We start from the raw sequence: 12,119 nt of genomic DNA on the forward strand, positions 1-12,119 counted from the left end.
GATGCTATCAGATTAAATCATGCAAAGAAATCAGTTTCTATACACACAAGACTCGTAGTGGCTTTCTTGAAGATACAAATTTAATCGACAATAATTTCAAGTAAACATTAAATATTTCATACCACAAGAAAAAGCACTCAGCAATAAGGTATGAACTCCACAATGCCAAAGCATATTTGTAGCTTTATCAGGTGTAGAAAAAAACTACATTTTTTAGGACTAAATAATTTTACCATCAACATTTGGCAGGTTTATAGCATGTCTTGACATATAAGTGTTGACTGGAAAAAGGGCACAAGCAATCATGAGATTCCCCTGGTCAGGGTCTGGGGAAGGTTGTTATAAGAAGCCTTATCTCCCCCCCCCCTAAAAAAAAAAAAAGAGCTCTTTTTTCAGGTCTTTTTGCAGAAAGGGTCATAATAAACAGCTTTATTGAGTATCTTGACATGTAATTGTACACTGAAATCATTAACAATTGGACCATATCTACAAGGCAGATCAGACCGGCCTTCAGTGATGGAAAGGATTCTCCTGAATAGAAAACCTCATACAAAACAAACAGCAAACTTCAGCATACGTTTAGGCCAGGGGAAAATGCAAGAGCAGACACAGGGTAAGGACATGTGCCCAGAAAAGGTAAAACAGGTTCAGAGTTGTGCTTGCACGTAGAGACCCTAGATGCAATCTAATACACAGTCATTCCTTGTACGTACCACTGCTCAGATGATATTGATGTATCTTGGGTGCACAACTTCATTTTTTCCAAAGTATGCTCAGAAACTTCTGCTACCATATAAATCTTTTAAGTCTTGATATAGGACGACAGAATCCAAACCCATGTGATCATCATTGTTAACTACGTCTCTGAATAATGCCAATTGCCAACACAATCTTTATGCTGACTTGAAAGAACTTATAGTGTTTGAAAGCTCAAAACTGCAGAACAGGAGGATAATTCTGGAGAAGCCTACTCAAAGCTACTTTGGTTTGACCTATCCAACAAAAACAGGCGTTGTCCCAATTAAATGGGGTCGGCTACATGGATCCCTGACTTCCAATCAGCTCTATTCAATGCCATACCAAATACAAGGCTTGAGCTATGCATATTGTTCATCACCACTTCTCTTTATCTTAGATCTACCCCTAGTTATTCTAATTCCTTCAACCTGGATTAAGTGGCTCCGTTGCATAGGGGTATTTAAGGTCCTCCATTGAACATGGTCATGCCACCTCAATTAAATTTCTCGTAGCTTATCATTTAATGGAGCTTGTTGGTTGAGTTCTACTAGGAGTTCAACTCTATAAGAATTTTCCTGCATGTAATTTTCTATTACCCAAGTAAGAGTATTTATGTAATAGTATTCTTTCCACTTTATTATAAGTAGGGGGCTTGAGATTACACTCATCAATTCAAGTCATCATAGTTGTCAAAGCATCCGCCTAGGCCGCCCCTAGGCGGCAAAGTGGTTTTTCAACCGCTTAATTGACGACCAATCTGCAAAGGAGCTCCAAGGTCTCGGGGAGCGGGACCCCATGCCCGTCGGCAACAGAATGTGAAGCATAAGCCATACTCAACATCAAGAATCAAAGAATCAGTAAATGCCTAGGCAAACGCTTTGACAACCATGGTTTGATGAGATGAACTTATGTTTGTATTCTTTTTTTGAATAATTTTTCATAATTATGATTCTTGAATGCTTGTTTTTTTGGGATGAATTTGACTACTGAATATTTGTTTAGCTTATACAGAAAGTAGTTGTATTGAAAAGTAGTTATAATGACACATTTTTTTACCCAATCGCTTTGGTTGCCTTATTGCCGCCTAATCGCCTACTTACCTAATCACCACCACCACCCACCCACCCATCGCTTTGGTTGCCTTGCTGCTTTAACAACTATGCAAGTCATTCTACCAAAATTGTGTTTCTCAATATGATATAGCCTAAGTTAGATTAGGGAAGAGAAAAAAGAAAAATGTCGACCTTTCTTGCTGATGAAGACCTACCTCCACTGCCGTTGCAACTGCTCGATCGCTGAAAACCTCAAGCTGCAATTACACCACTGCCACTGCAATCCAATATCATTTTCTTCACCTGCACCTGCTCCAAAAACCATCACCCAATCCTTTCACCTACTGCCCAATACTTGAACCCATGTTTGCCTTTCTCTTCCTTCCGTTTTCTTCTGTTTTTTTCTTCTTTTGAAACAATACTTAAAAACCTATTCAATCCCTTAAATCCACATGGACGAAACCAGCCCAACCCTAACCGAACCACGTTTTGGTTTTTTCCTTTCAAACCTGTGGTTCCATTAGCCCAAAAAGAAAGAAAAAAATATTGATGTTCTAGGGGTCTCTTTTGTAAATTCCCATATTCTCAGGGACCAATTTGTGACTCACATATTTTCAAGGGCTTATTTGTGATTTTGCACATCTCCAAGGGGTTTATTTGTAATTTCCCATAACTCAAGGGGCCTCTTTAGTAAAAAAATGGTGTTCCTTACCCTATAAACCTTTTGAATCCTATAATTCCCTAGATTTGTTTAGGTGGTTCAGCTATTCCATTCTGCGACGTTTCAATTATTTTGAAAGGGTGAAGAATGAAGAACTACAGACAGTTTTTTAAACATAGCAACCACCGATGGTACTACTGCTCCATATAGTTCCGAACATTACCCCACTCTTCCTCCTCTTTTGGTAAGATTTGATGGCACAAATTATTTGATCTGGTCTCAATCTGTATACCTGACTAATATTGTCGGAAGAGGACTTGTTGGACACATTATGGGTACCACTATCAAACCTATTACCACATGTGTTTTTCAGGATAAATCTGAAATGGATCTCAAATGACTCCTTTATCATGTCATTCCTTTTGAATTCCATGCATCCAAATATTGCCCTTGGATACCTACTACTTGATACTACAACCCAGATCTGGAAGACTACTACAGAAACATATGGACAGTTCGGGAAGAATGCATAGGTTTATGAGCTATGCAAGAAGCTTCATGAAACTACGCAAAAGGAATTAACTGTGGCTTAGTATTATGTCGAATTGCAATCTCTTCAGCAGGAGTTGGATCATTATGGGGATTGTCACCCCACTAATCCAGATGATGTGGCTAGTTATAGAAAGCATGTTTATAAGATTTGGGTATATGACTTCTTGGCTGGTTTGAATGTGCTGTATGATCAAATCAGAGTGCGAGTATTGAGTCGTTCTGCCTTTCCTACATTAGAACAGTCTTATACCCTTGTTCAGTGTGTGGAAAGTCGTCGATTAGCCATGCTTCATGCTTCTATTGTGGAGAAGTCAACCTTATAATCTGTTAGCACTAAATTTGATTTAAGTCATTTAACCAAGGAGACTGTCATGTGTGAGCACTATCACAAACCACATCATACCAAGACCAATTGTTGGAAGCTCCATGGGAAGCCTACTGATTTTGAGCAGAAACAGGCACAAAGAAGGGGAAAACCGAAGGCTAATTTTTTTTAGACGGTTTCCACAACACCCTCTAAAGACGTGGTTTTTCACAGGAGGAGTTAGCTACTCTATGACATATTTTGCAGTCTTCTGCTACCGGTACAGCCTCTACTACTGCTTACTCCACTACCTAGACCAACACTCACCTTGCTACTTCAAATAAAACTTTTATAGGCTTCCATATTTCTTCAGTTTCTGTTCCTTGGATCATTAATACAGGAGCCACAGATCATATGATAGGTTCATCCTCATTTTTCTTACATTATTCTCCAACTTCCGAAAAATATAATTATCAAATTGTTGATAGCTCTTATTCTTCCATTGCTTGAAAAGGGACCATTCAGCATCCTCCATCACTTTCTTTGTCTAAAGTTATACATGTTCACTTCCGTAAAATATAAATATCGAATTGTTGATAGCTCTTATTGTTCCATTGCTTGAAAAAGGACCATTCAACATTCTCCATCACTTTCTTTGTCTAAAGTTTTACATGTTTTCTCTTTCTCTACTAACTTTCTCTCTATCAGTAGTCTTGCACATAACTTGAATTGTAAAGTGATTTTTTTTCATTTTACTGTGTCTTCCAGGATCTTGTAACAGGGAAAGAGATTGGACATGGTAAACTAGACAATAGACTTTATCTGCTGGAGCCGATTAGAGGATCTACTTCTGCTCTGATTGCATCTTCTAATTAAGTCCATTCGGTAATATCAGACCTTCATCAGTGGCACCGTAGGCTAGGTCACCCCCCTCTAAGAACTCTTAAGAAAGTATTTCCTGATTTAGTTTCTTCTTGTAACAAGGATGATTTTTTTTATGAAGCTTACATTTTTGCGAAGCCAACTCGTTCTACTTATTTACCTTCTCTTCATAACAGAAAATCTATTCATTTTGTGCTAATTCATACTAATGTGTGGGGGCCCTACGGACGTGTGTCTATTACTGGCCATAGGTACTTTGTAACCTTTATTGATAGCCACTCTCGTTCTACATAGATTTGTCTTTAAAAATGGAGTTTTCGTGATTTTCATAGTACGATTAAAACTGAATCCAATGCCACTGTGAAGATCCTTCACAGTGACAATCACACAGAGTATATTAATGGTGAATTTCAGAGATATCTCTCTGACTCCAACATAATACACTAGACCAGTTGTGTTGATACAGCTACCCAAAATGGGGTTGCCAAAAGAAGAACCAACATCTTTTAAAGATAGCTCGTTCAATTATGATTGATATGAATGTCCCTGACCAATATTGAAGTGATGCTATACTCACTACCTCGTACCTTATGAATAGAATGCCCAGTTAGATACTTGGTTTTAAATATCCTAATGAGATTTCTCCAGGGAGCCTCTTCTTTTGTTATTCCTCCAAAGGTTTTTGGAGATGTGTATTATGCCAAAATCACAGCCCACCAAAGTAAGCTAGCTCCCCGCGGCCTACGTTGCATATTTTTGAGGTATTCAACTACTTAAAAAGGGTAAAAATATTATCATCCTCCTTCTAGTTAAACCATTGTATCCATGGGTGTAATTTGTAATGAGTGTTGCCCTTACTATCCACCTCTCCAGGGAGAGATTCCTAGAGGAGAGGTATTCTTTCCAACTCTAGACCTTCCTATCACACACATAGACTCCCACACACCACCACAGCACAACTTAGAAGTTCAAGAAGGGTTTCCTGACCAAGGGAAGACTTCAACCAATATACCCGAGGACTTTAATTCTCCCCCTCCGTTTTTTGAACCATATGAAGAACCTGGTCAAGGGGAGACTACTCCTGTAAGGCACACTATTGAAGTCTTTTAAAAAAAAAATTGACCAGAATAAGGAGGTGCAAACTTATCAAAGGAAGAATTACAACTGGCCAAAGCAAGTGGGGAAAGGGGACACGCTACCAACTCCAGTCCCTTGCTCTAGAATCAAATTCTATTGTTCCCCCCAAGGTATCTTCTTCTGATCTTCTTATTACTATTAGAAAAAGGGTTAGATCTTGTACTTAGCATCCCATAGCTAAATATGTTTTTTATGACTCTTTATCTGACTCTTTCCGTGCTTTTATATCTTCTCTATCATCTATTTATGTTCCTAAAAGTTGGCAAGAAGCCTATGTTGATAAGAGATGGAAGGCAACTATGGTAGAGGAAATGCAGGCAATGAAGAAAATTGATATTTGGGAGTTGGTTACACTTTCTCTCCAGGAAAAAAAACCGTGGGATGCAAATGGGTGTTTATGGTTAAACAAAATATGGATGGATCGGTCAACAGGCTAAAGGCTAGATTAGTTTTAAAGGGGTTTACCCAAACCTATGGGATTGATTATTGGGAGACTTTTGCCCGTGTTATAAAACTAAACACTGTATGAGTTTTGTTGTCTATAGCTGTGAACAAAGACTGGAACTTGCACCAACTAGACATAAAGAATGACTTTTTATATGGGGAGTTAGAGGAAAAAGTCTATGGAAATCCCACATGATTTCTCCGATTACAATACTGCAGGGAAAGTTTATCGGTTAAAGAGGTCATTTTATAAATTAAAAAGTCTCCTAGATACTGGTTTGAAGGGCGGGCCTAGCACAATGGTGGAGTCTCTCCATTGTGTGCTGGAGGTCGCGGGTTCGAATCAGCCTCTCTGCAAAGCAAGGGTAAGGCTGCCTACAAAGTCCCTTCCCCAGACCCCACAGTGTGGGAGCTTCGGCACTAGGTACGCCCATTTTCCTAGATACTGGTTTGGACGCCTCTAGAAGGCAGTGACCTCTATTGGGCACAAGCACAGCAATGCAAATCATACACTATTTGTCAAGAAGTCAAGTACCAATATCACACTTCTCATTGTTTATGTAGACGATATTGTCATCAGTCATCACAGGGAATAATGGTGAGGAAATTCAAAGGTTGAAGGACTTTCTTAGCAAACAGTTTGAGATTAAAGATCTAGGGAAGTTACAATACTTCCTAGGGATTGAGGTGGCTCAATCAAAGAAAGGTATATACATATCACAAAGGAAGTATGTCCTAGACTTATTATCAGAAGTGGGAATGTTGGGGTGTAAAGCAGTTGATACCCCTATTGAGGCTGAATCTAAACTTAATGAAAAAGTGGGAGAACCAATTGACAAAGGAAGATATCAAAGGCCGGTAAGAAAGCTTATTTACTTGTCCCACACCAGGCCAAACATTAATTATGTCATGGGGATAGTGAGTCAGTTCATGCATGATCCATATTTAGCTCATATAAAGGTTGTTACTAGAATATTGCAGTATTTGAAGGGACTCCTGGAAAAGGAATACTATTGTCACCCACTGATAATCTAAAGGTAGAAGTATACATTGATGCAGACAGGGTTGGATCTCTTGACAAGAAGTCATTTTAGGTTATTATACCTTTGTTGGAGGTAATCTAAATACTTGGAGGAGTAAAAAATAGAATGTGGTAGCTTTATCTAGTACTGAAGCTAAATATAGAGCTATGGTTCGTAAAGTTTGTGAGCTACTATGGTTGAAAGGCTTGCTAGAAGATATTGGAGTCCAAGTTCCAAACCCTATGATGTTATATTGTGACAACAAGGCTGCCATTAATATTTCCAATAATCCTGTGCAACATGATCGAATTAAGCACATTGAAATTGACAGGTTTTTTGTCAAAGGAAAGCTAGAACAAAGTCTCTTTTGCATGCCTTTTGTGAGGTCTAGAGACCAAATGGAAGGCGTTTTCACTAAGGATTTGAAGGAAGGAGACCTATTTTAGGCAAGTTGGGCATGACTAATATCTATACCTCAACTTGAGGGAGAGTGTTGGTTGAATCTAGGAGTTCAACTCTATTAGAGTTTTTATTTATATAATTTTCTATTTCTTGTTACCCAAGTAAGGGTATTTATGTAATCGTGTTATTTTCACTTTATTATAAATAGAGGGTTTGAAATCACACTAACCAATTCAAGCCATTCTACCAAAATTTTGTTTCTCAACAGAGCTACTCCCAATCCAGGTCTAATATTATCATTCCTTACTTTATCCTTCCAAGTTTTGACACTCATCCATTTTAGAATTCTCATTTTTGCTACACTGAGTTTTATCTATATGATGCTTCTTAACAGTCCAACACTTTGTATCGTACATCATAACCAATCATATGATGGCCCTAAGAATTTACCTTTGAGCTTTAAAAGAATACGTTGACCACACAAGACTGCAGACACACCTCTCCACTTCGTCCACTCTACTTCAATTCTTTGGGAGACATCGTTATCTATATCACCTTTTCTATTTATGATTGAGCCAAGGTAATGGTAACCCAATTTTAGGGCTAGCCGGTCAGGGTTCCTAGGATGATTTCCTTAAAATTAAGGGTTTGCCCACAATCTTCAATAAATAAGTCAAAAATATCATGGGATGTGTGTCTAAAAAAGTTGGGGGAAGCTCTTAGCAATGATATGGGTCGTTGATAGGAAAAACTAAGGGTGTTACCCAAATTCCCATAGGATGGTTTTGGAAGACTAAAAATTATCCTAGGAATAATGGGACTCATATGGGAAGGTGTCGAGAAGATTGTGGGGATGATTCCTGGATGAAACAAAAGATAAAGAAGATGTTAGGGTTCTAGGAAGGGATCTTGGGGAATCTTTTCAAGACTTTCTTTTTGTTCTTCTTTTCTTTCTTTCTCTTCTTTCCTTTCTTTTTTTTTTTTCTTTCTTTTTTTTTTTTCTTTTTTTTTTTTTTTTTTTTTTTTCTTTCTTCTCTTTTCTTTCTTTTCCTTTCTTTTCTTTTCTGCTTTTTGCTGGTTGCCACAAGTCAAAAAGAGGGGTTGGGAGGGGCCGATGGAGAGAATGGGGGGCCACAGGGTAGGAGTGGTGGGGGAGGGACTGCGGAGTGTCGCAGGTGGTAGGGGAGGGGTTTTATGGGTGTCAGGGGGTGCGGAGGGTGCTGTCAGGGGAGCTCAGCAAGGGGGAGGGGTTTCTGGGTTTGCGGAAGCAGGGAAAGGGGGCAGGGGTTTGTGCAACAGGTTTGGGAGGGGGCTGGAGTTGGGGAACTTACTTGGGGGCCTGCTGTGACTGTCAATGGGTGCTGGAGATTGAAAGAAGGCTGGGCTTGATGAAGGTGCTGAATTTGAAAAACACTCAATTTCTTCAGCCTCCTCAACAAGGCCACAACCCTTGACTCAAAACTCAATTTTTATTCAAATCCAACTTAAGAGTACAAAGAAAAAACAAGGCTATTTATAGCCTAAACTACAAGACTTTGATCTACTTGGGAATCCTTTATAATTTAGGATCACCCTTACATTGAATCTCAGCCATACAATTAAAAGACTTAAAACTGAAAAAAATTAATGGAATCTTCCTGAAAATAGATTACCTAAGACAGTAAGACTCAAACATAAAGGAAACGAACTCTTCTTGAGATAAAATACTTAAAGAGTCCTTTAAAGAAAGACTCCTAAGAACTAAAGGACTCAAGCCACTAAACTCAAAAATCCAAACAAGAAATCTAGACTAAACAAGACTCTGAAAATTAAGAAATAAAATTCCGAAAATTAATTCCAGCAGATAATTAGGCTGAAATTAACCAAAATACCCCAGAACCTAGGTGCATCAATAGGAATGGCCTTGGGGCCTACTCCAGGGTTTCGGCCAAGGGGTGAACCCTTGTTCACATCACAAGGTAACTAAAATAATCGTTTTATGGAATCTCCTCATCGAGTCTCACCACCTCATCGGCTGTCCAATCACAACCAGAGTTACAAGCTAGATATATTGTCATTGTTTTGTGCCATATTTCATTCCTTGACTAATCTTCAATAGCTATCAGTACTGAAGCTAATCATATAAGATTGAAATGAGGGGTTAGAGTCAGAGATAATGGAATCAACATTCAAATCATGAAGCGTACGAATCATAACCAAAGCAAAAAATATGAAACATCTATAGCAAAATCAAAATAAAGAAATGAGTACTTGTCCACCTACCTTAAAAAATAGCCATTTTTTACCTTGTAATGGGATTTTGAAACCCATAAAGTTATACCTATCATGCTGTATATTTTTCTAAATTTTTTATAAAAATATATATTAGTCATATTTGAACCATAAAAGGTTAGAAGGTTAATAAATATAAATAACAAACTGATGAAAGCACAAGATTCCCCCTGGCCAGAAACCTAATTTGGGCCCAAAGGCCCAACCAAGAAGGTGCAACTAGGGGCTGCCTGGATGCCTACAGGGGAAATTTGGTCATTTTCTCCTCATAATTAGTTGAATATTTTAATTTCAGGATTTTTATTTTATTTTTTGGACTCCAAAACAGTTTTAATTCCTTGTCAGAGTTAGGCAAGTGAGTTCTAGAGCCACCGGGAATATATTTCAAGTTAACGTTTCTTGTGGATAATTAGATCTTTTAGTATAAGTTAAATCTTTAAGTTGGGTGGCTGTTATTTACTAAATTGTAAAGGGGATCCTAGTCAATAAAGGAACTCTAGTTGAGTCAGTCTTTATTTCCTAGTTGAAGTCTAACTCTTTCCCTCCTTACATAAGGCTATAAATAGGTCACTCCTCTCTCTGTAAACTTAGACTGAATTGTGAGAGAAATCTTCAAGTCCAGCTTCTTCTTCCAATCTCCAGCATCAGTTCAGCAACACCAGCACTCCCAAAAGTAAGCACAGCAGCCCCCTTCCCCTTCCGCCTCTCTCCCCCACAGCCTTCCCCCACCCCTTCTTCCTTGCGCAGGGCCCTAGAAACCCCTCCTTCCCGTCACAGTCCTCTAAAATCCCTTCCTCATCCATTGCAGCCCCTTAGGAACCCTTCCCCACCCCCTGCGTCACCCTTAAACCCCTTCCCTACCTCCCCTAACCTTTGCGGCATGCCCCTCCCTCTTCTTTCTCTCTCAGCCCTCTCTTTTCCCTTCTCTACTTGTGGCAAGTCTGAAACAGAAAAACAGAAAAGAAAAGGAAGAAACGAGAAGAAAGAAAATAAAATAAAATAAAAGAAGAAAGAATCAAAAGACTGCCCAAGATCCATTCAAGAGACCCAAAAAACCTTTCCATCTCTTGACCCACCCCTTTTAATCATCCCTAAAACCTCCCTTAATCACTCCATATTAAATTTGTTAAACCCTTTTCTCCCCAAGATCAATCCCCTCTATTTTCTTTCAACCCTAGGGTGATTTTTGGTACCTCAAAATCATCCCACTACCCTAGTCTTTCCATAGGATCCTTGTTACCTTAAATCTTAGATATTGTTAAACCTTTTGAACATCCCAAGACCTACCCATAGCGAATTATCCATTCCATTCTGATTTGATAGTTACTTGCTGGTTCAATAAAGAAGATTCTGGACTAACACTAAATTTTAGGGAAGTATTTTAAAGAATCCTTAAAACTAGAATTGGGTTACATCACGAACCTATAGCATTTCGATTTAGGAAATTTTCAAATTAAGGAGTTTTCAAGCATGGGCAAAGATCCTAGGCCTTTTATATGATTAGTACCAAAAAATTTAAGTAGGATCAAAGATCAGCTTTAAGCCGTCATTTGTTTGTGCATCATCGATGATTTAACTAGAGACATCAACAGGGCCATTGAATGCTCAGCATGGAATAGTTATTTTATTCAGATAGAACGAACTTAAAAGGCCAGGGTTCACGAGCAAGCGTATCAAACCGGATCGAAAACCCTAAATTAGGAAAACTGAGTGCCGAATTGATAAGGATTCTATGATACGGGTTTTTTAATATGTCTATAACTTTGTCCGCGGAACTGGGTCTATCATGTCAAATCTTCTACAATAAAGGTGAAACAGAGGCGCAATATAATAAATGCAGCTGTAAATCATGAAGTTGTTGAAGACCTGGACAGAGATAACAGAGCCCTAAATGATGATATAATCGAGATTTTGAATGGAGGGTCTCCTTTCCAACCCTCCCTCCTTTCATCTTCGCCCTTCCCTTCTTCCAGGTAAAAATCCATTACTCCTGGATAACATATATTTGTTCTATTAAAGAGGAATCATTTTTTGATGTAAATGTAGTTCAAAATCTTGTTCTGTTAGGCCATTTCAGTCAACAAACCAAAATGAACAAATATCAAAATTTCCGCTAAATTGCACCAGAACAGTGTTTTTTTAATTTATTCACATAAAGAAATACCAAATTTTCAGATAAATTGCACCACAACAGCATAACGTTTTCATAAGCTCCACTTGGCCCTTTCAGAGGGGTGCAAATAATGCAAGTGACCAAAATGAGAAGAAAAAATATTAAACCGAGTTTCAATGAAACAATGCAATTTTTTAAAGCAAAATCATTCCTGGTTCTGGGTTTCGTTTCCTGTTTCATCTCAAACATGTTAAAGGGCGACCTCAGTGCAGAAGGCTTCCGCACAGAGTCCAGGGGGCAGTTCTCCTATGCAACCTTATCCCAACAATTTTTTGCTGAGGCTGTTTTGATGCTTTGACGTCAGGCTGCATCTGTGATCAACTCATCAACCAACCCTAGAAACTAGAAAATTTTTGATGAAATGTTGGCAAGTTTTTTATCTATGCATATTCAATCACTATTTACCCGAAAACAAAATGAGAATGCAAAGAAACAAGAAAAGCATCAGTATTGAATCATCAAGTGATGCTGGATTTTTTTC

At 38.5% G+C, this 12,119-nt stretch overlaps 1 protein-coding gene across 1 annotated transcript in view; it reads right to left on the minus strand.

The window, feature by feature from the left end:
• Positions 1-12,119, minus strand: part of CLUB (TRAPP II complex TRAPPC10/CLUB) — a 64,540-nt gene that overhangs the window by 22,193 nt on the left and 30,228 nt on the right. The window lies entirely within an intron of this gene.

The sequence above is a fragment of the Hakea prostrata genome, chromosome 9 (assembly GCF_041222555.1).
Source record: "Hakea prostrata isolate BN-2017 chromosome 9, UWA_Hpros_2, whole genome shotgun sequence".
Classification (NCBI taxonomy): domain Eukaryota; kingdom Viridiplantae; phylum Streptophyta; class Magnoliopsida; order Proteales; family Proteaceae; genus Hakea; species Hakea prostrata.